The 27,125-nt window shown below is 36.7% G+C and overlaps 1 protein-coding gene across 3 annotated transcripts in view; it reads left to right on the plus strand.

Annotated features, from left to right (window-relative positions):
• Prosap (SH3 and multiple ankyrin repeat domains prosap) overlaps positions 1 to 27,125 on the plus strand; it is a 188,815-nt gene that overhangs the window by 33,475 nt on the left and 128,215 nt on the right. For 2 of the 3 annotated variants that reach the window (XM_089857221.1, XM_089857222.1), the window contains one exon: positions 6,357 to 6,459. The gene's annotated coding sequence lies outside the window, so the exon portion shown is untranslated. Of the gene's footprint in view, positions 1 to 397; positions 872 to 6,356; positions 6,460 to 27,125 lie in introns of those variants that run through there. The other variant, XM_089857220.1, reaches the window with a different exon arrangement.

Here is a 27,125-nt window from a genome sequence, read left to right on the forward strand (position 1 = left end):
TCTGATTTTCTGAAGATTTCACGTGATTTTCAGTGATTATCGGAGATTTCTGATTACCTTTGATTATCCACAAAAATGATTTTGATTACTGATGATTTTCTAAGAATTCAAGAAACGGATTTCTGCGGCATTGTACACCTGATTATTCAAGTGACTAACCCCTCGATTCAAATTCATAATTCATCTCATAAGTTCGTTCATTTGACCTCAAACACCTACGTTATGTACTTCTGTACATTGACGTAACACGACACACAGCGCTTCCTTGCATAGTAAGCGAGCAAGCAAGCAGTGCATGCAGTCTACCCATCAACCCTAAGACTAAACCCAACCGTCCGAAATGGACTCTACCCTCAGTACATCACCATAGCAACTGCCTCCAAGGATCAATGGTCCCCGGTTTTCTGTGTGGCCCCGAAAGGACCGAGATCTCTCCGTTCCCTTCAAAACCACTCCCAAATTGTCGATGAGTCTTAGCATCACTCTGGTTCGCGTTTCTAACCCGTATACCGTGCTAGAAAAATGTGGTTTAGGCTTAGTTAACCATTAATGTGAAATGTTAAAATCAGCCAATGATAGACACTGTCAAAATATGTGACATCTAATTAGCCTCTGTGGATTGAACTAAGTGAAAATCATTCTCGTTTCCGCCGAAAAGGGGACCATATAGTTGACGAAAAGAAGACCAAAACGGTTTTTGTTTTTGACTGTAAGCTCAGTGGAAGCATTCCAATATCTTGGTTCTCTGCCAGTGCCCTAGCTGTTCTCTGCCTTTGGGCTTTCTGTAGTGTTGCCATCGATTTATGGATGGTGTATTTCTCCGCTACTGACCCGACACTGTGACGGTACTATATTCCACTGTGTGTGCTGTGTGAGTATTTCTAGTGTACGGTCCCTGGGTCGCCCTTGGTTTTATTTTCCTTTTTATTTTAGGGTTTTTTTTTTGTCTTTTGTTGTTGGTGATACTGACCGTTATTTCGGGTTGGTTTGGGAGAAATTTTGGAGTTTTTTTTTCTGTTGTTGTGGGTTTTATTGTTAAATGGTGTGTGAGAGCTTGCTTGTGTTTGATATTGTTTGTGCTTTAGATTAGAATGGTACCAAGTGAAATTAATAATTTGTTGGCTTCGAAATTGAATTCGGGTTTGGGTGAAATGAAGTCATTTATAGTGTTGGTATAATAATAACTTGTACGGAAATTCATTCAGTTATGCAAATTTCAAAATGATATTCCCGGAATAAACAAAATAATTTAATTCATATATAGAAGATTTAATTTAATAAAATGTAAGTTGAAATATTATCAATGCTTCTTATGCAGTGCTAGAGATGTGAAATTACCGTAATTTTTAAAAATGGTAATTTACCGGGTAAATTACGGATTAAAATTTTGAAATTACAAAAATTACTGTAATTTATGGTATTTTATGTTTTAACAGGCTTATTACCGCGGTAATTTTGTAATTTACTGGTAAATTACCATTCCAAAATTACGGTAAGATGTAAATCTGTAATTTACGCGGTATTTGGTAAATTACATACTCACATCTCTATGCAATGCTATTCAAAAACAGGTCAGTAATATTGTAGAATTTTTCATTGTTAAATACTATACAGGATGTTTCTGATAATTTAGGAGGATGTTCTTTGGGAAATCGATTTTGAGTGGAAAATGTTCCATGGAATTTTGCCCTAAGAGAAGCGATTTTTGAGTTATGATTTGAGTGTTTTAGGGATGACCCCTTAATTAAATTAGTTAACAATCATTGTCTTAATCAGTTTCTTAATTAAATTTAAGGGGTTATACGTAAAATACTCCAATCCAATCTTAACTTGAAAACAGTGTCCCTTGTGGCAAACAAAATGTCATAGATAGAAATATAAAACTTTTTCGGCTCAAAATTGATTTCCCAAAGAACATCCCCCTTAATTTATGACAGACTTATTAGAAACACATTGCATTAGTAACTCAGACTCTGCCACTAAATACATTAATAAAACAACACTAAATTAAGTATGTACATACACGAATTCCATCTTCAAATTCAACATCATATAAACTAACCTATATTTAATGTAAAATCGATACTGGATTTAAAAGAGACATGCCGGACTTCATGAGAGTTATACAATTCTAAATTTACGAAACCATTAGGCTTTTATACCTATAGATACAGCAAAGATACAGGGTGTTTCTGATAAGTCTGCTATAAATTAAGGGGGATGTAATGTTCTTTGGGAAATTAATTTAGAGTCAAAAATGTATGTAACTTCTATCTATGACATTTTGTTTGACACATCCAGAGTATTTTACGGATGACCATTTAAATTTAATTAAGAAACTGATTTGGACAATGATTGATTTCTAATTTAGTTTTATTAAGATAAGAAGCAATATCTAGTTTAATAGGGAGAAATTATAAGATGCCTAAGTATTCGCGCGCCATAGTCCCAGTCCCCCTTTCAAAATACAAGGGGGGGACGTAAAAGGAGGCCGGGCTATTTCGCCTCCTCTCCTCAGTCGTAAAATGACTGAAATTTTCGTCATTCGCGTCGCGCTAACGTGTGTTTTCAAGTACCAATGAGATGCTGGTTGTAATTTAGAGGGGGGATTAATTCCGGACCTACGTTACTTTGGACTGGAGATAAAGCTGGAAATGCGGTGCGAATTTTCAGCACCTTCTCCCTAATAAATTAGATAGCGCTTCTTGATTAGGATAGAAGTTACATTTTCGACTGCTTAATTTATGGGAGACTTATCAAAAACACCCTGTATATTAAGATACTCACGTGATCATTTGTTAAAATTAATTCTGCAAAGTCTTCGTCGTAACCCAGGACTCTCTCTCTCTTTCTCTCTCTCTGATAACGGAATTCATTCAAAAGACACTAAAATTGGAACGTGCCTAGCACGCCAAATTTCGCCGGCCGGCTAAAGTAGAATATATTAATGGCATCGGATGTTATTCCTTCATAGAGCTTAATACATTCTAAGAGGAAGCACTGCCTTTGCTTTATATTAACTCTTCAAAAGGCTAGGGTTGAAACAGCTAGGGCTATCGCCTTGCGAGAATAATTCTAGAATATCTTTGCTATTGTCAGCACTGTTATGAAAGACACTAAAGACCTAGAGATAGCTCTAAGTCTGTAGGACTTGGCGCGTGTCCAGGGGGGTTAATAAAGGTCAAATGGTCATCTTTTGAATTATTCTCTTATAATAGATTTGGGATGGTTGGCAAAAAGGTTTTGGATAAGGTATTAAAAGAATAAATTTAATTACAAAGGAAAGGCTAATTTGGTTTATAAGATATGTTCCATAAGTATGACGCTATCTATGCTTCGTAATGCTAGAGACTTACAACTCAAGATAGTTCAAGAACGACAAGCGAGAATTGACTACACTCGGTTAATTTTGCAGTCCGTCTTCCTTATTTTGTACTAAGCCTTTGCGACTCACCAGGCCTACCTCGCTTTACCACTCGAATCTATGACCTACATCACTCACTTCAAAATTACAAGCTACAGTTTGTACCCAGTGACAAACTTATGGTAGGAACATATCTTATAAACTTATGATTTTACTAAAGGAATTATAGAGCCTTTTAAAATGTCAGAGGTCAAATAGTGTTTGATGTTTGACCACCTTTCTTTCATCATCCGGTATGTGGACTTCAAAGACGACAAAGGGGCTATACTGGGCTGGCAACCTTTGAAGTCCTATCACTGTCCCCATACCGTCCTATCAATGTTCCGTATTAACCCGATATCTAGCAGACGATTTGTCAACTTCTATAATAGTCTGCTGCTACGAACTTTCTAGTGACGTCATACCCATCTATTTCTTACGTCGGTTTTGGCTTCCATTTTGGAAGTCGTCAGCTCAGGACATACAGTTCAGACTACCAATATTGACGTCACCTCCCCGTAACTCCTCCCTTTTCACTACCACTCTATATTTCCTCATAAACCAGTTCCAAAATCCCCCATGCAAATTCACACTTAATCCTTTCAATTGTCCATTTTTAAAACGAGAGATTACAGTTCATTTTTTACGAATATCAACAACGTGTTCGAACGATTTAAGAAAGTTCGACTTAACTCAACGAACCGCCAAAAAAAAGTCGACAAAGGCTTAGCGATTAGGGTTAAACTAGTCTAGCATTTGAAAAATGAAAAAGAAATAGGAAAAAATCTTATTCCTTAAAATACTTTGGTAGTAAAAAATTCAAGAAAGAAACCATCCTATCACAGATCAGATTGCGATAACGTCATTCTGAACGTCACGAAAAACGTCTTAAACGTTTCAAAGTGCGATTGAATGTGTAAGGATGAAAGATAAGACGCGTTTCATTCGACAGCAGTTTATGTCAGTTATTAGACTTAGCTAAGCCTTGAATACACTGTCAAGTGAAGAAAGGTTTAAATTTACTTATAGAGACAGTATCTCAAGGCGGGACCCGCGAGATGTTAACAGTCCTGAATAAAATTTATTGAATGCGAAAAAGTCGTAAATATAGTTGAGGAATCTGTGAAATCCGCCGCGACTATCTGACTTTATCACAATCGTGGTGGACTTTTAAGCCTTTACACGATTCTTTACTAAAATGGATTTTAAATGTACCTTAATGGGGCCTCATTGAATAAGGGTATTACATGATTTTCTTTAACTCATTCAAACTTCAAAAAGGGTGTGAAAAAGATTGTGAAGATTTTTGTTAAAGTGTCAGATTTATCAGTTATGGGTTTGTTCAAATTTAACAGATGCTAGGCCTAGAAGTTTTGTCTAGGAATAAAACATGTCATGAAGCAATAACTTAATGAGAGTTTATTTTAAATTAAACCAGGAATACATACAACTAATTGGAATCATTGTGCCTCAATATCTCCCATGTTTCTTTCTATGCGGGTTCTATGGGCTGGACTTGAGAACTTACTACGCGAATTCATTGCCTGGTCGTAACGCGAGTTTCTAGCCGCCTGCGCAAGGTGCAACACGCATCGAGATAGATCATAAATTCGCGGGGTAAAATTCGCCGTACAGAATTATTAGTCTAGCTAGCTCCTCCCACAAAACCCTCCTAGATACCTTGAGTGAAAATGTGCGACTACACAATGATTCCAATTATCTGTATGCATTCCTTGTAATAATCGAAGTTCATAAGAATGCAAATTTATGCAGTGTACATTTACCCTGGAAATAGTTCGTTACCGTGCAGTTGAAATTGACGAAGTCACTATTTTTATCCGTATTATATTTAACATTGTGTATTACTCCGCTTCAGCAAAACTTAATTGACACGCCCATTTAATTATGCAAAAAAAACCTACAACATTAGCTATTCATTAATAACCCTATAGTGGTGATTATCTTTGATTGCGTGGGGTTGCTATCGTTAACAGAATAATGCCCCCTGCTAATTATATTATATAATAGTTAAAGGGATAGTCATAGCTCATAGTTTTGACAAAAAAAAAGTTAATTTTTAAAAGTTCTAATTGTTTTAAATGTGAAAAATTTAACCCTAATAAGTTAGTCTTGTTATATTAAAAATTATTTTACTGATTTAGTTATAAGCTATTATCCCTTTAGTCAACACACTGTAATAAAATTTATATTTATAAATTTTTGTTACAAACTTAAATCACGGGGAATGACTCTAAACGTATTTTTGATATCATCAAGTCCCTGAAATTAAAGGATATATGATGATATTTTTAATTATTAATTGACGTAGATAATACCAATAATTTAGACGTCGGAATAATCTTTGACAGCTTACTAACCATTAATTATTTTAATTAGAAATATACGACCCTACTCATCAAGGCCTTTCTTTTTTTATATTTTTGCTTTATTACTTCGTCAGAGGGAAGGGGAAGAGGGTTGTTTAATTATAATGAAAAGTAATTAGAATCTTATTAACGTACTGTAGAGTAGGATATTGTGGAATGTGAATTTGAAAAAAAATTGTATGTAAAGGTTGAACCAGTAATATAGACGATTACGGAAAGTACATACAGAGAAAACAACACGCAGGCGCCATTAGGGCTAAGAAACACCGCTAGAGGCAGTGCCAGTTGGCTATAGCTTCCTGTTGCATGTAGTGAACTCGGTTTCGCTCCATCTGGTGTTGCTTCTTGGCCCCAGGGAAATAACCTAAGATGACTGGTTTCTCTGTACGTATTTTTTTATATGGTCTATTGGCTATTGATATACAGGATCTAGCACGTGGTTTAGATGTAGGTGAAGTATGTTGTGTTATTTTTAGTAAGTTTTAAAACTGAAATTATGCCTATAAATTAAATTATTTATTGAGTTAGAAAAACAAGAACTTAATTTTGGTCTTTGTCTTTAATAGGTGGCGCAATTTTTCGAACTGTTGACCTCTCAAATCTTTAAGAACATCGCGCTCAACTTTGCAATGATGGAAAAACTACCACCAACCATTGGGCATTGTCCAGGTAGGATCATATTTAAATATTTCAATTATTAATTTTATTTTATTTAAGTGTATGATGGTATTATAATTATTTATTAATTTAAAATTTTACATAAATAATTTTTACTCTCAACAACGTTTTTTTTACAAATAAGGTTTTTAAATTATACTTTACACGTGTCTAATTAAGCGAGTTAAGTGACTTCACATACGTGAATGTAAGATTTTATTGGGCCTTAATACTTCCTCTTCCTGCATGCCATCATATTTCTTACCTTAATAACCTTTAAAACCCTTTAATCTGACGGGTACAAGCCCATAAACTTTGAAAATTGAAATTAAATAAAAACCAGTGAATAACTATTGTAGTCTGTTTTCCCGAACTTTGGTTATAAAATAGTCTAAGTCTAATCTTTTAAAAATGCCTGGCAACGAAGGTTTTTTCCGGATAACACCTAATTCTATAACCTAAGGTTGAATATCAAAAATTTATAAGGCAAAACTTTTACCAAAATATAACCCTCTAAAAGTTTAAGAATGTTCTAATATCCTTAAGTTAAACCTGAATATTCAATACGGTTAAGCCTACCTTTTCTACGGCAATCCCTTTCAATCCTTTTCAAGTTTCAACCTGATATGAAATCCTAAGAAAGGATCATTGTGAAGACGGAAATTGAATTTCCAATGAGCCTGAAAAAAAAATCTGCATACACATGCAAACATCTAAGGATAAGAAGCTATCGATTTTTCTTCACGTGTGATATTAAGAATTCTTCGCTATTAAGGGGTGCAGTAAAAGTTGCTCCATTGAAATAATGTTAGAGGGGTGCAGTACGGTTGAGAGTATAAGATGATACCCGCGAAAGTCAAATATTTGTTTTGACTTGGTTCCTTGGATGGTGTTGTTTATCTATCGGGAGAATTATCGGGAAATACGATTATGGGACATTAAAATATCGAGGGAAATATCGGTAAATTCGATTATGGGACACTGATATATCGAGGGAAATATCGGCAATTTCGATTATGCAACATTACAATATCGCAAAATCATATTATTATACAATCAATCGACGAAAATATCGTTGTAAATCTGATTATGAGACAAAATTATCGAAGGGAATCTCGAGAAATTGAATTATCGGACAATCATATCGAGAAATATATATCGATAAATACAATTATCGGACAATCATATCGAGAAATATATATCGATAAATACAATTATCGGACAATCATATCGAGAAATATATATCGATAAATACAATTATCGGACAATCATATCGAGAAATATATAGCGATAAATACAATTATCGGACAATCATATCGAGAAATATATATCGATAAATACAATTATCGGACAATCATATCGAGAAATATATATCGATAAATACAATTATCGGACAATCATATCGAGAAATATATATCGATAAATACAATTTTAAAACAAATTTATCGAGGAAAATATCGAATAATTAGATTATGCGACAAAATATCAAAGGTAAACATCAGGTTCCATTTAGTCCCCGCCTCCTTTCGTATTCCCCCTCTGTTATGAAAAGGTGAATTGGATTATCGTGCCACTAACCAAAATAATTTATTTATTAGTGTACATATATAGACTATAACTTTTGACACTACTCCATTCGTGTCACCGAATGTAGAAACCACCAACCAACATATACGAAATAGAAATCGACAAATATGTATATGAATATATCTTTATTGATTGAACTCAAAAGCGAGAGAAATCCACTTGAGATTTGGCACACCGAACTCAGGCTTGGTATATCATGGATTCTCGATGCTGAATCGGCCAATTACGAGAGGTCAGTTACTTAGCATATTCGGTGTACCTTTGAATGTATTAAAAGAGTTCCGCTAAAATCTTTGCACCAATCTTACCAAGTGATTAGCCTCTCGAAATCGAAGAATTACTCCCTAAAATAGATATCGATTAATAATCTTTCGAATTAAGACGCTGACCTAAGGTTTCTTTTAAAATCGACTTAAAACTTTAAACGTTGCGATTTTGAAGTTTTTTTTTTAAGTTTTAAATTGTACCGAAGTCAAAGCTTCTGAATCGCAGGTTCATAAGATATGTTCACCATAAGTTTTTCACTGGTTACAAACTGGAGCTTGTCATGAAGTGAGTGAGGTAGGTCATAGATTCGAGGTAAAGCGACGCCTGGTGAGGCGATGTCAAAGGCTTAGTACAGAGTAAATAGGAAGATTGAATGCAAAACCGAATGTAGTCAATTCTTGCGTCGTTCTCGCTAGAACTAGTTCGAGCTGTAAGTCTCTAGCGTTACGAAGGATAGGAAGTGTTATACATATGGAACATATCTTATAAACTTATGATGCCATCTACAGTTGAAATATCATATAGTTTTGATGGATCTACCGATTCGCCAAACCTCTTAAGAAGCATACGAGTCTGCATCGTTTCGAAAATCGATCCATTATCATTTTTATTGGTGTTTCAAGATTAGTCTTGAATGCCGGGACGGTTTCTTGGAATTTAGCCTCGTGCATGTCTAATCAATTTTAACATTTGACATTATAACGAGATGATGAGCAATTTTCTGTGAGAGAACCTATCCTGAATTGTAGAGAAGAAACCTATATAGCTTAATTCTACCTTTGAAACATTCTCAGTTGTTTTATTGATTCTTAGGCTAACTCGTGTTTCTGAATAAAAGCTTACTTACTGAATGTTCAATTAGATTGGAATATACTTCAGTGTAATTTGCATAATGGCGAATTGAACAACCTGTACAAAGTAAACCAACCTTTAAAAAAACAATGGACACTCCCACGCGCTAATATTGAACACTCCAAACTAAAACAATAACACAAAGGATATCCCGTACTGGACAAACAACTTTGAAGCACATAGGTAAACACTGTAACCCTAAAAATAGTTCTTTCGAACACTTTTCTATTGACCATACTTAGCTAGAGGCGTTAATGTCACCAAAGAAGGTCCGGGACCTATTTTCATTCTCCCAATGGAATTTCCACTCTCCAACTATCTGTTCTAACTAAAGACTTGTTAAAACGGGACACGTAACGGCTTGGTTTGTGCGAGGCACCGAGCTGTGCTGCAGAACTAAGAATCTGTCCCAACCTTGAGAATAACACACTCAAACCACAAGACCAGATGACGAAATATGGTTTCTGATTGTTGTGAGTACATCTGGTTGGTGTCCACTTACGATTAGTCTTAGCTTCGGTCTAACCCCTGGAAAGTCTTTTTCGCATCCGGTCGATCGCTTATTTGCAATTTAGCAATATTGACCGACCTTTTAGTCTCGGCGACCAATCGGAAGATAGCTAGCTAGTCGACCGAGTGGCCCGGGCTCCACTTCCGTTTCCGCTTTCGCAACGCCTTTAGTGTAGACTTCTCTGTGACTCTTCAGTCGAGTTACAGGCTAGGGAGTCGCGAAAAGCAAATTATTCGCTTGGATACCGAAATTAAAAAGACTTGGTTGTATAGTGGGAATACCTCTCTAATCATCTAGAGACTCTGGATGGATTTCAGTATTTCTGGTGACGCGAGATAGCGCCACACGACACAACAACAGAGCTATGATCTGTTTTCCGTGGTTAGCAAGGAGTTAATAGTGTTTTTTTCCGAAAGTTAGTTGGGTTGAGACAGTATGCCACTTGCATGTGTAGTAAATGCACTTAGAGCTCGATTCAGGGTTGGTTTGAACCCGCTACTTTGGTTTAGGTATTAAGCATTTTGGAACATATTGTACCTTTGCAGACTTAGCAGAAAAACTTTCAATTTTATGAAGACACTAAACACTCATTTAATCCTTGGGTTCACATCTGCATGGTGTTGTTTTTTGGAAGTAGTTTTTAGAGGTTTCAAATTCAACAAAAACGAGGTTTAATTAGTAGTTAGAATTGCACCTTCTTAGCAAGGCTAGTGGCTAACTCCGTCCCAACTCGGACATAAAATCAAGCAAAACCTTCCCCTAGTTTTGCTGATATCAACCATCTTGTTTATTAAATCAAATTCTTAATTAACGGATTGCTGTGCATGAAGAGCAAACATAAAAACAAATAAACAAAAAAACATAGATATTATTGGATAAAATTCGAGGTTGCAACTGGCCACTTCGCAGAATTTTTCTATGAAACTTTGCTCGCCACAAAAGTAGCTCCCCGATTTTTGCGCATCCTTGTTTAGGAGCTGTCTGTTTTCCCATGATTTATTAGGCTTACGCGATAACCACGGTCGCTGCTTTTCGGTCCGGATATTCCCTCTCTAGAGGGGTTAATATATAGTTTTACTCCTCCATCCGTATTTGGGTCATCTCAGTGCAGATGGCGTTAGATAGTTTTGAAATGAATGAGAAAATTCACTCTATAGGCCTACACCTTTCGCTTGGGTTATAATTTGGTTGGATGAAGTTTCTCTAAAGGGGGCGTACATTTGCATGTTAATTTAGTTTTTATTGCATTTTTGAAAGGAGTTCCATGGCTTTGGGAGTTTTATTTGAGTATAAATTGTTGACTTAAGGGGTTTAATTTAAAAGATACGCTGTAGTTATGTAGATTTTTTATACAGATTGAAATATGTTATTTATAAACAGTAGGTAATACATAATTATGTAATTTATTTGGGTTAGTATTAGTTTAAATATAACTTTTAATATCAAAACAATTGTTTAATACATATAATCCCAAAATTTGAACGCGATAAATACCATAATCATTCCAGCCTGCCAGCCAGTAGAGTCTCATAATTAGTTTTTCAGTCCCACCTTTCGTAAAAGTAAAAATATGCATAAATTCATTAAATTTAGGCCGATTTTAACCATTTTTGTGCCAATTTGTAGCCCTTTAAAAGCTAAAAAATATAGCATATCTACTTTGGACCCAAAGTGAACCATTATTGCGCAACAACACTTGCAACGAAAGCAACCTTACAAAAGGTCGTAAACAAAATTACGTAAAGCTACTTTGCGCGACTAATTTTACTTGGTGTATCCAATTTAGACGATTTAGTCTACTCAATAACATCCACTGGTAACAACAGTTGCATTACGAGAGCCAAGGCCTAATAATAGCTTTTCTAACAAATAGGAAATAGTTAGTTCACTTCCGCAACGAAAAGAAAGATTACTACTCCATCTATTTCCTGTTTGCTTCGCAGAGGGCGCTCGAAACCCTGAGTTTCTCAGTCACTGTGCTTTTCGTCAGTTACCATGGAGTAATAATCAAAGGAGTTGTCATCCATGAAAAATATTTGAAACACTATAGCAACAATTACTAGGTTGGTTTCTGCCTACGATACTGTTTCCGGGGAAACGTAAAACTTTTTTATTTACTTCCTCCAAGGTTCTGCAAGCTCTCATCCGAAAGCAATTTTCCCAGAGCCAATTTGAAGGGTTTAGCGCCCTATTCGTCAACGACAACGTAACCTGTTAGTAGTTCGGTATATAACACCCCCAAAACCCACTCAGTATTTCCGTTGAACTAACAGCGAATAAGCAATAACCAATATGTCGATTCTATAACGGTATTACAATAGATGCTTTTTCACCCTAAGCTAGTACCGCACATAAAACTATTTTCGCCTATTATAGAAGCAATACTTCCCCGTATTGAACACTAGTACAATCTCAGTATTGAAAAACTAACCCAGCAAATAAATCCAATGGAGAAAGTGCGGTCCCTGTGATGATTTGTTACGACAGCCTAACTTGACAATATAAATATAAAATATTAAGCTATGGGTGCCCCGTTTTAAGTATACTATTATGATAAGTTGTCGTATATTACACAATATTCCTTGTTTGGATCCGACAACTTATGGAACTTATTCAACTTAAAGAGGTTAGTCCCAAAACTCTAGATAAATACAATGTCCGTTTACAGTAAAGTTATCGGTTTATGGTATTGATCGTGAAGGTTACGTGTACTGACAAGCGTAAACGGTGTTGAAATATAGGGGGGACCCAATATGAATTGAAGTAATTTCTCTTGTCGCTAACGTTCGTATATAGAACGGCTTTTGTAATCATCAATTGACCCAACAAAATAAATCGGGCCTAACAGATAGGCGGCGTGTTGTTATTGAACGATGGTGAGTGACTCTTGAAAGAATTGTCAAAATTGTTTTTGATGGAGACGTTTTTAATGTCAAACATTAGTTACATGTCAAGGTTGAATTAGATTTACGTAGCAAAATAAGTTCATAAGATATGTTGGCCATAAGTTTGTTAATCTCTGGTTACAAACTGGAGCTTGTAATTTTGAAGTGAGTGAGGTAGGTCATAGATTCGAGGTAAAGCGAGGAAGGCCTGGTGAAGCGCTGTCAAAGGCTTAGTACAGACTAAATAGATTTTTAGATGGAAGTCCTGATGCAAAATTAACCACCGAGTGTAGGACTTCAATTGACTCGCTTCCGTCGTTCTCCTTCTCGAACTAGTTCGAACTGTAAGTCTCTAGAGATAGCATTACGAAGTATAGGTAGTGTTATACTTATGGAACATATCTTATAAACTCATGGTAGCACTGCTTCTAACTGAATAAATCTGGGAGCACGGCAGTGCTCCCAGCCAAGTCGAGCACTGACATCCTTTTCTCGAAGCAACTCGTGGCACTTTTAAGCCCACTGTAACTTCGTGATGGGTACAGGTAAAAGCCTGAAATTTTGCTTGCCGCGAGGACCGTCAATCGTAGCTATAGTTTCCAAATTTCAAGTTCCTACAGTATATACTTTTCGAAATATCGCAGGTGAAATATACCTTATTTTGTCACTCACTCACTCACTCACCGATCATCAAAATTCTAAGGTACTTCTAGGGGAGATAGAAACTTAAAATTCAGGATTTAGTTTTCATTTATTTTATAAAGCACAGAAAAATTAAAACATCCCTAAATTTTTATAAAATTGTTCTTTAGTTCTTTATTTTAATACTAGATGGCGCTACCGTCTTTTCAACTGAAATAGTGTGTGTTCTTGATGAAAGGACGTAATGGTCCAAAGTTAACCGAAAGTTAAATATATATTAAAGCTAATAGGAGTAGTAGTTTAAAAGAAATGTGTCGTAACTGATGCTACATTCTTTTATTAGGATATCGCGTACAATCTTTATTGCATATTCTCTGCGGGTCGAAGGGGTAATTCAACGTAAATATGGACAAACGTTAGCGATTATATTGGCAAACGAAGTACCACGAGAGGGTCTTGTTTTAATATAACTACCGAAGTATAACGAGAGGGTCTACAAAAAGAAGTGAGATCCTATGAAAAACATTAACATGTACAAAAATGGGCCAAGCCTCGCCTCGTGCCCTTTCCGCCGTAAAACGTTCTGAGATCCCATGTAGAGCCAAGTCTGCCTTTTGTTCTCATTCAATCGCCAATTGAACAATTATGTTATAAATTAAGTCCTTTTCCTAATTAATAACCAATATTCTTTGACTCTATCATTATTATACATCTTTGTTCGTATCAAAAATATCGTGACTTGGCAAGCGCAGGTGTACATAAGGCTATGCATAACTCGCCTTATAAACTTGTAAATAGGGTTATGCATAACTCACCATATAATTTGTGCATAGGGTTGTGCATGACTCATCTTATAAACTTGTACATATCCCCTCGACCATAAACGATTTAGTGAATATCCCCTCGACTTCCTTTTAATATTACTTATCTGCGATTGCCAAGTCACGATATTTTTGATACGAACAAAGATGTATAATAATGATAGAGTCAAAGAATATTGGTTATTAATTAGGAAAAGGACTTAATTTATAACATAATTGTTCAATTGGCGATTGAATGAGAACAAAAGGCAGACTTGGCTCTACATGGGATCTCAGAACGTTTTACGGCGGAAAGGGCACGAGGCGAGGCTTGGCCCATTTTTGTACATGTTAATGTTTTTCATAGGTCGAATAGTCTATTGCTAACAAGGATGGTGTTGAAATAGCTTCCATTTTAATGAAGTTCGAAGTTAAAATCATTTTTCATTCAAATTCAAACGCGTGCATAAAAATCGTGATGAGCTACCTGTTTTTTTATTCACGATTTCTCATTAAAAAATTCCGAAATTTGAATATATATTAAATTATATTATATTTTATTTTATTTTATTAATATTGACCCAAATTTTAATCAATTTTAAAGTTTTTTAGAGAACACATTAATCATTTAGCACGGAGGACAAATTTATCAATTTGTTATGCTTTTTCTCTCCGAAGTTAAATGCACGCTTCTCAAAAGAAAATTTTGAGAATCACTTGTGTATCTAGGAGGACAAAATTAAAGGAGTCTGATAATGAAACCTGCGCTTCTTTCTGGTTCATCAGTAGCTGTTTGAAAATACAGGCATGTTTTTCGTGATTGGTTTCATTGAGTGCAGCCATCTCTTGGTGGAAATATTTTAGCACCGATGTCAAGTGTAAATAGAAGTTCTTGTTTCTATAACCAGGTGGCACCATAAGCATATTTTACGTTAGAACACGGTTATCCTGATTTTCAACATTTTTCCCCCTAAACTAAAGCGCATCAGCGTTCGCATCCCTGAGAGAAAAACTGTCACTAGGAAACTATAGTTGCGTTAGAACGATCATATAACTCTTGCTCTGTTCCAAAAGCTTATACGAACTTCATGCACGGTAAAACTCTTCACGTCCCATTACCTTCATCTATACTCCTTGTGTTTTACCCTCCTACACAGGATTAATACAATTGGTAATACAATGTCATTCAACGTCAAGCTAGCTATGTTAGAAAAGACACATGGATGATGGAAAGTTGAAATAGCGTCTATTCTCTTGTGGGAAAAAACACTGTTACTCCTTAGGAAAGAGAATACTTCTTTATTGCTTATAGGCTTAACCCTGCGGTCGTTAAATTAAACTTAATTTTAGGGTTAGTGTTTTTTTTTACTCTCGCTTTTCTACCTTCAAAACATATATTTTAAAAGAAAAAAACTTGAAAAACAAAAAGTGTGAAAGAATTCCTTCACGCGTTGAAGAAAGTTTAAGTGCCATGGCATCAGCTGCTTGAACTTCTTGAAAAAATATTTCATACAAAGAGTTTACTGGGTTTTAAAGCCCTGATCGTTAATAGTTGTTGTTAAATTATGTGTTTCGATAACGTTACTGCGCCTTGTTTCATAGTATTGACTCCAATTGAAAAATAGAAATTTAAAAACAATCGAAAGACCAAGAAATAAAATATTCTGTGAAGTGAAACTAATCGGGTTCCGATGATTTCGGTGCAGCTTCTTTCTTTGCTTCATGTCATGGACATAAAGGTGTTTTTTGTTGTTTGATGGACCTTGTTAATCCTTCTTTCTTTCTTTGTTGTTTTAGTAAAGTAGTTTATCTTGGTTTACTTTAGCCGTATTATTTTTTTAAACATCTTTTCTTAACTTGTTAGTTAACTTTTAAGTGGTTCACAGCTGGTCTTTGATGGTATCAGATTTCTGAAGCACCTGCAGTGTTATTTAGTCAATTTTAAGATTTGCTTGTAAACATGGGAGTGGATATAAGTTTTCAGTAGTGCCCAGCATGATTACTACGTATCTCGCTACGCGCTGCACCTTACGGGTGTTGCTAACAACCAGTGAAATCGCAGTGAGAAAGACTCCATCAAAATTATGAGGTGTGACGCGATAGTGAGTTCTCAAGCCCGGCCCTCAAATTCCGCATAGAAATTACCAAGGGTTATATGAGGGCACAATGATTCCAATTAGCTGTATGTATTCATCGGCGAATTTGGGGCAATGGTTACGAATCACGCCTCCTGCTCACTTTCTTTCATTTTCATTTTCATTTGTCTTTGTTAACAGTAACGTATTAGGTGGGATAGATTTAAATTTAGAACTATGAATGGAGAACGGAACGGTTAGTATTTACTTCAGTCCGACTCATAGACCACCCAGTATAGAGCCCCTCCCTCCAACACGTAACGTAAAGTTTAAATTATCTTATTGGCTCCTCACTTAAACTACGTTTTGATGACGTTGCTGACGGGGACGGCGTCGAAAAATACGTAATTCCTTTTTACCTCTGTCGCTATGACCCGTCTCTTCTTTCATACCCCCCCCCCCGTCCCGTGGAAGGGGGTCCGGGATTTGACGCTCGCCCAGATTACTACTCTGTTCTCCATTCCTACTTCTAAAATTTAATATATCCCTGGTATTAGCAAAATCACGAGCATCAGTTTGATTATTTTCTTTTTTTTTTCTTAAGTCAAAATGAAGGGCAAAAATGTAGTTTCAAAGTTACCCTTACAAAATTACGTGATTTCGAACCATATAATTTTTTTTAGTATTAGCAGTATTAACCCACTCCAATGAGGGTTAAAAAAGAAGTTCAGTTTTTTTTTTGGGTATGCGGACGATCCCACGGTAACCTTGTCATTTTCGGGAGTCGAAAATTAATGAAAGGTGCCTCTGAATTACGTGCGTGCTGCACTGTCATTAACGGAAAAAGGCCACAGAGAAAGTACAGAAACAACTTGCACTGAAACCCAACATCACTTGTCATTGGTGTCTGCATTTTGGGACTCCTTTTTTCCATAAGTTAATAGTGTCAAGTGAAGTCGATGGAAGGTATAGAAATTTCTACCTTTTTTCATCTTCGCCGCCTAATGATTTTTCAATATCCATATTAAATACATGGCACGTGGGAGTACTGATTATTTCCAATCAAAGGAAATAAAAATTCTTTCGATTTAAGCAATTTAATTTAGTATTTTTTTTTCGTTTCTCGTAATGGGTGTTCTGATGTTGAGCTGTTATTTCAAATAAGACTGTTTTAGAGATTTATTTTTATGGCTTGGAGCTGCGCATAAGTTTGTAAGTGATGTGTTCAATAAGTATGACGCTTCCTATACTTCGTAAAGCGCTAGAGACTTACAGCTCGAGCTAGTTCGAGAAGGAGAACGCCGGAAGCGAGAATTGAAGTCCTACACTCTGTGGTTAATTTTGCATCAGGACTTCCATCTAATCCTATTTAGTCTGCATTACTTAGCCCCCTTTGAAAGCAGCGCCTCACCAGGCCTCCCTCGCTTTACCTCCTCTCGAATCTATGCCCTACCTCACTCACTTACTTCAAAATTACAAGCTTCAGTTTGTAACCAGATATTATCAAACTTATGATTGAACATATCTTATGAACTTATGTTTGTAGGAAAGACTAGGTGAGATGGAGGTAGTGCGGTTCGTACAACGTCTTCTACTTAATTTATTTGAGCTTAAATTTAATTCATCTTGATGCAGTGGACTTGTAAAGGATAAAGATGCCTTGTCTTACTATTTTGACCAACCAACTTTAGTCACCACAAAAAGGTACCCAACTATAGGGAAGAAAAACGTCCAAGGCACGCAGCTGCTTATTTAATTACCATGCAACATATAACGATCTTCTCCCTGTATCAGAAGTATATAATACTTCTCTTCGAGAGAAGTGTACTTGCACAAAGCGGGGTAATTAGTAATTGTAACATGATTCTTCCCCAACAACATCCCTTAACATTATTTATAGCAAGGTTACTAAACCGAATCATGCACATACGCCATTGTAAATACTTCCCTCATCATTACTATACCTATTAGCGCTACTTAACTATTTGTAAAGGCGCATGTATGCCGCCACGTCAAGACAATTAAAGTTTGTGCCTACTTGATTGCTGAATGGGGATTTAGTAAATACCAAACATTTATAGAATTCACCCTAGCACGATGCGATGTGATACCCATCTTAATCAAGTTTGATGAGCAGCGGGAGAGCAAATTAACAAAAATGGTGCCATGAGCACGGGAAGAATCATTCATGTTACATAACTTAAGTATGAAGAGGATACAAAGTGTCACGCTTCTTCTATTATCCGCTTCTGATAAAACTAAAATTGGTCTACTGTCTCCAAACGGCGAATGAAAAGAGGTTATTATGTCTGTAAAGACAGGTGACGTTTGGGATGAGAAAAATCCCACGTGATGTAAGATAAGGCTTCAAGAGCTACAGATCTCTCTTAAATATGGGTTTGTATGATACAACAAGACCCACTAAGAAGGATCGCGTTGGAAGTCATGGAACAGTTATAACGTTCCCGAAAGCTCGTTGGCGTTAGTCTCTCTGGATAAGAGACGGGAGTTCCTCTGCTTGTCTGAATTTCATGTTCGACTGGATGTGGTTGCTTGGTTGGTTGCAACTATCCGAAACGAGCCCGCGCAATGCCCCAAAAAGAATTGATTTATGAACAGACCAAAGTAAAACCGTCGCCACACAGGGAATAGACTTATACTATAGAGCGACATCTATAATACAGTATAGTAACTATATTTATATCACTTTCATATGTGACTATAATCAGAATGTGTTTCTAATTATTTTACTTTATCAGGAATAGATTTAATTTTAGAAGTAGGAATGAAGAACGGTTAGGCGGGTCTTAGCGACAAAGGTAACGTCATGAGCAACGTCATCAAAACGTAGTTTATGTGAGCAGCCAATAAGATAATTTAAACTTTTCGTTACGTGTTGGAGGGAGGGGCTCTATACTTGGTTATAAGTCGGACTGAAGTAAATACTAACCGTTCTCCATTCCTACTTCTAAAATTAAATCTATCCCTGATTTTATTAAAGAGGAGGTTGAAAGATTCCCATTGTTCTACTTTTTAAAATGGCTGAAAAGTATATGGAAAAATATCTCTTTCAGAATTTCAGCCGCCATTTTTCAAACTATAAAACCATATATCCTTATATCGTAGCATACCTTTACATTTCTGGCCACCATTTTCCAATATGGTCTCAGATTGGACATTAGGTTTTAGCAAGTCCCAAACTGCTTAAGGGTAATGTACCAGAAAAACGAAAACAGCTTTTTGCAGTCCATGTTCTATTTAGGCATCCCTCTCTTTACCTCGAATCTATGACCTACCTCACTCACTTCATGACAAGCTCCAGTTTGTAACCATGTGACAAACTTATGGAACAAATATTATGAACTTATGCTGACATAAATACTAAAATATGTTCAGCTAAACGTGTATGCAATGCAACTTAAAAGCAAACTCCGACTAACCCATTTACTTTCTCGGGGTTGACTTTGTCCATTTATAAACGTGCGATTTTTTTCAGTTTACACACCCTTTTTCTTTTGACAATTTAAGTGGCTTTGATTATCAGTGTGTCTTGTTTTAATAGTTTTTTCGCGGAATTTTACCTAACATTAACAACTAGTGGACTTATACCTGGCCTCAGGCCCGAAATCAAATAACCATTCTTTATGACCGCGTTTGACGCATTAAAGGAGGGTTTGTCAAGGTGTTGAAGTCGTAAACTCTACGTTTTTATTACACCTTTTGGCATATACTTACGTTATTTTCTAAATGACCCTGAATGAAATTCATATACCTTATGTTTGGATATTAAAAATTAGAAAAGCAGACCAAGGTTGCTCTTTTTAAAATGCAATTCAAAGTCAATATTGTTGAGGTGATTGAGTCAATTGTGGTAGATATACAGGGTGTTCCAAAAACGATGGCAGGGCTGATTGAGTCAATTGTGGTAGATATACAGGGTGTTCCAAAAACGATGGCAGGGCTGAAGTACAGTGGGTTCAATGGGCAATTTTGAGTGGAAAATGTTCTATTTTGTAACACCAGGGATAGATTTAATTTTAGAAGTAGGGATGGAGAACGGAGTAATCTGGGCGCGCGTCAAAGTCCCGGACCCCCTTCCACGGGACGGGGGGTATGAAAGAAGAGGCAGGTCATAGTGACAGAGGTAAAAAGGAATTACGTATTTTTCGCCGTCCCCATCAGCAACGTCATCAACACGTAGTTTAAGTGAGCAGCCAATAAGATAATTTAACCTTTTCGTTACGTTTTGGAGGGAGGGGATCTATACTGGGTGGTCTATGAGTCGGACTGAAGTAAATACTAACCGTTCTCCATTCCTACTTCAAAAATTAAATCTATCCCTGGTAACACCCTGTATAAGTAATATTCAAATACGTCCCCTTAACCTTTCTGAATCATTATTAAAATTTGATATATTTTCTGCCATTCTTTCAATATAAACACAGTAAACAAAATATGACCCAATTTCGACCCAAATCTATTCTTAAATTTTCACGAGTCATTAATCCTTCCTTCTGTTATAAGATGTATGGTTCCCTGTCAACTCAATTTAAACCTAGGTACAGGTAGATGAATAAATATGAGATTTAATTTTAAATATTTGAATTTAATTGCTCTGCGTGGTTTCATCTATCATTAAAATAACTTAATGATGATTTTTGTATATAGAAACAATTATATAATAAGCAATTCAACTGTCTCGTTCCGTTCTTTCAAGACCGGCCAATGCAGACAAAAATGTGAATTTTAAACAATGGTAATGAGCGAAAATTACGACAGTTAACTTAGAAAAACCTTGACCACGCCTCAGATTATGTCTCATTATATGCTAAATTTCGTTTGCAATAGTTGGAATTATGAAGGGGAAAGTGCTTTGCAAAATAGGGTTCTGTTTGAACGTCAAAACTTGTAAAAGTTTTAAGTTTGCCAGTCAGTCCTTCTACATTTATAGATATTCATTTTTACCCTCATTGTCTTCGTCTTCGTGACACATTTCTCTGCCCTAAACTTACCATCCTGCTTATAATAGCAGAAGCTTATAACCCCCACTGAAGTTCAGATCAAAAGCCTCTCCCAGAAGCTCGGCCGGCGTTAGCGATGAATTTTTCTATCGAAATTGCTCGTAGAAACTTCCATCAAGAACCGATATCTAGTTTACTAGGTAGAAGATATAAATTCGCCACATTTCTAGCTCTTTATCTCCAGTCCAAACGTTACGTAGGTCCGGAGTTAATCCCCGCCTCTAAATTACAACCAGCCAGCATCTCATTGGTTCTTAACTGAAAACTCACGTCAGCGCGACGCGAATGACGAAAATTACAGTCATATTTTCCGACTGAGGAGATGCGAAATAGCCCAGCCTCCTTTTACGTCCCCCCTTGTATTTTGAAAGGGGGATTAGGACTATGGCGCGCGAATACTTAAGCATCTTATACCTTCTCCCTAGTAAACTAGATATCGCCTCATGCTTCCATATAATAAAACTTCTGATAATAGAGAGTCCAGGAGTAAAAAAAATTCAACCACTGTTTAGATAGGCATATAGTTGAATGGCCGATTGGATATGGAATAATATTCGCCAATGGTGGCTAGACAGGGTTGAATTTTTTTCATCGACTTTGATCGCTCTATTATATTCCTCTATAAAAAGAAATATCTCCACACCCCCATACTATTTCTTATCCTGGTTCTTGTAGGGCCTAACGTCTTTAAAAGGGAAAGGTTTGGTTCTAGACTGGAAGTAGTAGCTAGCTAGCTAGCCAGCCAAGTGAAAATGTAAGTGTTATAAATGATAGAGCTGTCAACGCCCGCGCGCCAAATAGAGGGCGCAGTTTACTTAAACTCCCAACTTTCAGTCGAGTATTACCTCTTTTAAGTCTCGATCTTTAATAGAGAGGTCTTCAAAGCTGACCGACTGGAAATGGACGCCAAAAAGTCGCGTACTTTCTAACGTACTTCCCCCGCAGACGTTTAGAAGAAAAATAGTTCACATCTTCAAGAACATGGTACCAATTTTTACCAAGGCTTAAAGAGAACATTAGTTCAATTTATTATGAAAAGGAAATTAATCCGAAGTATTATTATAAGTTTCGTTAATGACTTGCTGGTAAAGAAACGCGCAAGGGTGGGGTTTCCATCTTAAGTTATTTCTCTGCCACCAGATGGAGCCAGAATTCACTATACGCGGGAGGATAGCCGATTCGCACTGCTCTCTAGCGGTGGGTGCTTCTTGAAATAACCCTAAAAGGTGACCTACCCCTCCCCTGTTGTGTTTGTTTCCCTTTTGGAGTTATTGGATAGGTCTGTAATTAGAGAGATCCAGTTTAATCTGTCTGTTAGTAACGCTCTGACATCGTTGTTTATCTTACAAAACATGATAAGTAGCAGTGTTAGTAACTTCATGCAATAACAAATCTTCTATTGTCAAATATCGCCACCAGACCTCTTTACAAACGCAGGTATTTTATAGCTTCGTATTAATACGTTTTCAAAGAAAGTTGTTTTCACCCAGAAATCGAAAGGTGAACTCCTTTTTGACCTATTTTAAGACCTTTTCAGAGTTACCAGTGATAAATTTTTATTACTAACTCAACCGTTAAATTCTCCTATTTAAGGGCTTTCAAACGACATATTACAAGGTATGGGTGACTTGTTTTTAGTGGAATTGTGTGTTACTGGTAGATGTCGCTGCTACGTACATTTATCACTACGACTTTGGGGAAGAGTTTTGTTTTGGGCATCCTAAATGGAGGTGCATCAAAAATGAATGACAAGAGCAGTATATTTAGAGAACATGCGCACTGGCTTTCATTTGTGATTGGCAAAGCTTTAACAGCGAATTGCTATGCTTTTATTTAAAATATAACCTCACTAACTTATGGAAAATAGCCTTATGTTTTTATTTAATCTTGGAGAAATTAAAAAGGGTGTGTTTACACTGACAAAATCCGCAGTTTATTCCAAAAATAGTTTCACACACCCTCTTATAAATCAATTTAAAAGTTGGATCGTGTAAGTTAATTAGCTTTCACTTATAAAGTAATTACCTCGAGTCTTAATTGCGTGGCGTGATAATTAACATAGCAAGCGGCTCTCTCAATTGTTCGCGGTTGCCTAGGCCACTAATTCGATTTAACTTTGTCCTAGGAAATAAACTATATCCTTTCCCTCTTTTTAAAGACATCGAAATGTCGCATTACGTTAAGGGCAATAGCTCAGTGCCATTGTTTTATTGAAATGGTTTGGGAAAAACTGAATCTAAGAGGATATGTTTATATTTAAATTAGACCCACAGAGCACTGCGTACTTTGGCCCTCCTACCTTTTTTGTATAACACTCTGTATAAACAACAATATATGTATTAGTGCGCCTGGAAATTCGCTGTATTTTTGTCAAGTGCCCTTAAATACAAGTACTATAATATTTCGTTACACTTCAACCACATTAGCGAGTTATTGAAGAATTAGTGAAGTTTTTATTTCACAACCATTTTTTCAAAGAACCTTGACTGGCAGTTCTTAGTAACTGATGCCCGACATGCTCTTTGAAGCCAATCGTGTAGAGAGGTCGGACATTTTCCAGAAATTTAAATCTTTGAATATCTTGATCAGTAAAATCGAAATCTTTAAATACGGTAAAAACAATTAAAGAAACAGTTCAATCTCTGTAAAAAATTGCGTAAAATTAATACAACCAGGGATAGATTTAATTTTAGAAGTAGGAAAGGAGAACAGAGTAATCTGGGCGCGCATCAAAGTCCCGGACCTCCTTCCACGGGACGGGGGGTATGAAAGAAGAGGCGGGTCATAGCGACTGAGGTAAAAAGGAATTACGTATTTTTCGCCGTCCCCGTCAGCAACGTCATCAAAACGTAGTTTAAGTGAGCCAATAAGATAATTTTTTAACTTTTCATTGCGTGTTGGAGGGAAAGGCTCTATACTGGTCTATGATTCAGACTGAACTAAATACTAACCGTTCTCCATTCCTATTTCTAAAATTAAATCTATCCCTGGTACAACAAAATGGAAAATGTCCGATCTCTTGTGACTTGATCGTAGGAGTCTCGTTTTACTTTCGCTTCGATTGAGAAACGGACGTTTTATCTCCAATCCTTAGGTTCCCTTGAATCCTTTTCTTTTGTCAGCTAGGTCGCGCTGTAAAGAGAGATACGAAACTATGTATCAAGCGCCAATTCTGCCCCTTAACGGCACCAACATAAAGCAAAAGAAAAAGAAAAGACCTAAGAAAAGAGAGCATTACTAAGTGCCGAGGGTTGATAAAAAAGGTCGTGACCTGGACCGAAATCGATTTCTTTCAAATTCTTTGCTGGATCATGATGCCACTACTAAAGTTGTTTTTTGCGTAGGGTTTCTCAAGGTTTAAGTCGCAAACTTGTATATAATAAGTTTGGAAATTACCTAATTTCCAAATACTTCTCTAGTACTTTTTGTACTCATTTAGTTTCTTGGGAATTTTGGTCTATTTTAAGACAATTAAATCTGTTGTCAACTAAAGTTTCTTCAATTCATGTACATCTGTTGTCAGCTAAAGTTACTTCAATTCATGTACATCTGTTGTCAGCTAAAGTTACTTCAATTCATGTACATCTGTTGTCAGCTAAAGTTACTTCAATTCATGTACATCTGTTGTCAACTAACCTTACTTCAATTCATGTACATCCGTTGTCAACTAACCTTACTTCAATTGATTCACCTCTGTTGTCAACTAACCTTACTTTAATTGATTCACCTCTGTTGTCAACTAACCTTACTTCAATTGATTTACATCTGCTCAAACCTAACCTAATTTAAACTAACACAATATGCTCCCAAACCCTTAATTAACAAACATGCATAGTTCTTTCATGAATAGCATGTTTTGGAAAGATATCCCACCAAATTAAATACGAATTATATAAGTACATTGTTAGTAGTCATAAGGTCGAAAAGGGGGGGTGAACGAGTGCCTTGACCTTGCAACGGAATGTTGACTGCCCATTAAACGCCCTCGTACTTAGAGGACCTAACTGATGAAAAGAGTTCCCTAAAAGTGTGCTCTATCTCGGTGCGTAAATAGTTTTTGTTAAAATGATAGCTAGTGTGGCCTCTTCCGCCTACTCGAGATCATTAGTATTCGGTTAAACACTCTCTGAAAACGATCCGAAGCGGCCAAAGACTCAGGCCCAGGGACACATTCATTCACACATCAAGAATGGCTCGTTATCAACCGTGAAGAAAGTTAGGAACAACTAGGAATAGCATCGACCAATCATATTGTACAGGGTGGTATACAGAATCAATTCAACTAGAGTTCATTTTACAAGAATGACTTAAGACCAGGCATAGATTTAATTTTAGAAGCAGGAATGGAGAACGGAGTAATCTGGGCGCGCGTTAAAGTCCGGGACCCCCTTCTCCGGGACGGAGGGGTATGAAAAAAGAGGCGGGTCATAGTGACAGGGGTAGAATCAATTTAACAAGGGTTCATTTTACAAGAATGACTTAAGACCAGGGATAGATTTAATTTTAGAAGCAGAAATGGAGAACAGAGTAATCTGGGCGTGCGTCAACGTCCCAGACCCCGTTCCCCGAGACGGGGTGGGGGGTATGAAAGAAGAGGCGGAAGGGTCATAGCGACAGAGGTAAAAAGGAACTACGTATTTTTCGCCGTCACGTTAGCAACGTCATCATAACGTAGTTTAAGTGAGCCAATAAGATGATTTAAAATTTTCGTTACGTGATAAAGGGAGGGGTTCTATACTGGGCTATGAGTAGGCTATTCCTGCTTCTAAAATTACACGAATACCTGCTACACATTACAACCTTTGAAGCGTTGTGTAGCGTATGCGTTGAAAAATCGCGCCAAAGCTTGCGTTCCAACCATAGCGACATCTGGTGACGATACCCTACGCAACGGTACAAAACGCACTAATGTGTAGTAAGCTTTATATCTCACCCTGTAAATATTTGCCTCTTTCCCCTTCCGATAATGGCGAACGAGTCAGTACACCATACACTTTCTCTAAAATAGTGAAAGCATTTCCCGAATCCCCAAATTTCCGAGTATGGTGAAACAGCTAAGCCTAATTAGTAGGCCGTTGTACTTCATTGTATACCGTATATCGTTTGGGGAGAAATTAAAAAGAAACTCCCCCGGGTGGTATCAAACTGCGGCATATGAATTATTCATAAAACACTGGAAGAGATAAAAATATCGCGGCATTTGCACTAAGGTGTCAAGCTTCATTTAAATTATCTCCGACGAATGTTATTGCCTTCTTGGCCAAAAGAGGAGAAAGGTTTTAGGCTAAATTACTTCCAATAGTAATACTGTTGAATCATACTCGAGCTTGAATTTTTGTCGACTCGCATTAAGATATTCAATTTTCTTTTCCGGGTTTTCTCCGTTAATTAAAACGGAAGTATTGATTTTATGAATATTGTAAACTTGCAGGGAAAGGTCATAGTTTTAACTTATGTTTCCGTAGTTCCCAAAGTGTTGAGGACCCATGAATGGCTGGGATATCAGTCAGTTTGAACCAGTATTTGCCTAATTTGGTTAACAGAGGGCGTGATAACAGTGATGATATCAATATCCATGATAACAGTATGGATATAAGTTCATAAGATATGTTCAGCATAAGTTTGTTAATATCTGGCTACAAACTGGAGCTTGTCATGAGGTGAGGGAGGTAGGTCATAGATTCAGGGTAAAGAGAGGTAGGCCTGGTGAGGCGCTGTCAAAGGCTTAGTACAGACTAAATAGGAGAAGATGGAAGTCCTGCAAAACCAAGTGTAGTAAATTCTCCCTTGTCGTTCTCGAACTAGCTCGAGCTGTAAGTCTCTTGCAATGCGACAAATAGGTATTGTCATACTTATGGAAATTATCTTATAATGAATCGCTTGCTAAATCTGCATAGACATTTTGTCGGGAAAAAATTAACTCTAAAGCATCTCCGGAATTGAGGCTGGTATTCTATTTCCACTGCAATCTGTAAATAACTATTTTGTCGCCCTCTGTCGGATTTATGACGTACTAGTCCAAGCAAATCGCGTGCCTG

Source organism: Phalangium opilio, unplaced genomic scaffold (assembly GCF_054372755.1).
Source record: "Phalangium opilio isolate 3A_F unplaced genomic scaffold, DU_Popi_V2 ptg000217l_1, whole genome shotgun sequence".
NCBI lineage: Eukaryota > Metazoa > Arthropoda > Arachnida > Opiliones > Phalangiidae > Phalangium > Phalangium opilio.